Source organism: Lepisosteus oculatus, chromosome 27 (genome assembly GCF_040954835.1).
Source record: "Lepisosteus oculatus isolate fLepOcu1 chromosome 27, fLepOcu1.hap2, whole genome shotgun sequence".
NCBI lineage: Eukaryota > Metazoa > Chordata > Actinopteri > Semionotiformes > Lepisosteidae > Lepisosteus > Lepisosteus oculatus.
The window spans coordinates 4045427-4046471 of NC_090722.1; the positions used below are offsets into that span (position 1 = coordinate 4045427).

General features: G+C 51.0%; 1 long non-coding RNA gene across 1 annotated transcript; it reads right to left on the reverse strand.

Moving 5' to 3' along the window:
* Positions 1-589: 589 nt before the first annotated feature.
* On the reverse strand, positions 590-772 carry LOC138225314 (uncharacterized). Its single transcript, XR_011183844.1, has 2 exons — positions 686-772; positions 590-619 (listed from the first exon to the last, which is right to left on the reverse strand). It is a non-coding gene; the product is annotated as an uncharacterized lncRNA (long non-coding RNA).
* Positions 773-1045: the final 273 nt, after the last annotated feature.

Here is a 1045-nt window from a genome sequence, read left to right on the forward strand (position 1 = left end):
GCGAGAGACTAACTTCACGGTTTACAAGAAAACCGGGTCTCGCAGAGCCGAGACCCGAGTCGCGGTCGGTTCGGACGCTTTGGACCTGCAGGTATATCGGAATGTACAACTGAATCCGCACTGACCATGAGTTTGTAAGACATGATTCGCAGGAAGTAGAGAAGAACGATTTCGAGATTTGTAATTTGGGGTCTTGAGCAAACCTCGAATGTTTTACATCCGGACGTCCTCGCTTTTGTCGGACTATAATCGTTTTACTTGTCGTTTTTTCCTTTCTCGAAGAGTCTTTTGCGCAGTTTTCGATGGAAAGAATGAATTTTTCGGCTCTTTTTCCTGTAGGTTTTGGGATCATTGTCCTGTCCTATGATCCTGTCTGAGGCGGTGGCGCCGATTGGCGCGGTTTTTAATCTTCGGAAAACGAAATCCGGACTAATAACCGAAATTTCTTTTCGGCGCAACAGAGTCTTCGATAAAAAAAAAAAAAAAAAAGCAATAGTCCGAAAGTTATTCCGAATATTAAGTACAGTATAAAGCCCCGAGCGCACAGCGCGACAGCAGCTCTCCGCTACCAGATAAATCACCATGATCAACCAGACTCCATCTCCTGCGGGCCCCGCCCCTCGAACAATGACGCCCCCCGAAGGCCCCGAACCTCGGGCAGTGACGCACCTCGAAGGCCCCGAACCTCGGGCAGTGACGCACTTCGAAGGCCCCGCCCACAGCAGCCCGCTGCAGCCCGGCAGCTCTGTGCCCACAGCTGCGCCCAGCGCTCAGGCTCACGGGAGCTCCTGCTTAGACAGGGCCTGTGATTTCCTCGACGGGACTAAACGCGTTTTGCTGTCTCTGTCCGGAGTGCTGGAGGCTGCGGTTAGGCTCTGGAAAAACCTGGAACCCTTTCTGGCAATCATGAGGGTGCTACTGCAGTCTCCTCCCCCCCCTGCCGGTTAAAAACCAATCTAATGAATTAATGGGCTCATTGGTATAAAAATGAAAGCCCTGGGTATCTACTTTCACATGTAGCGAAACATGAAATACCGTTTAAGCG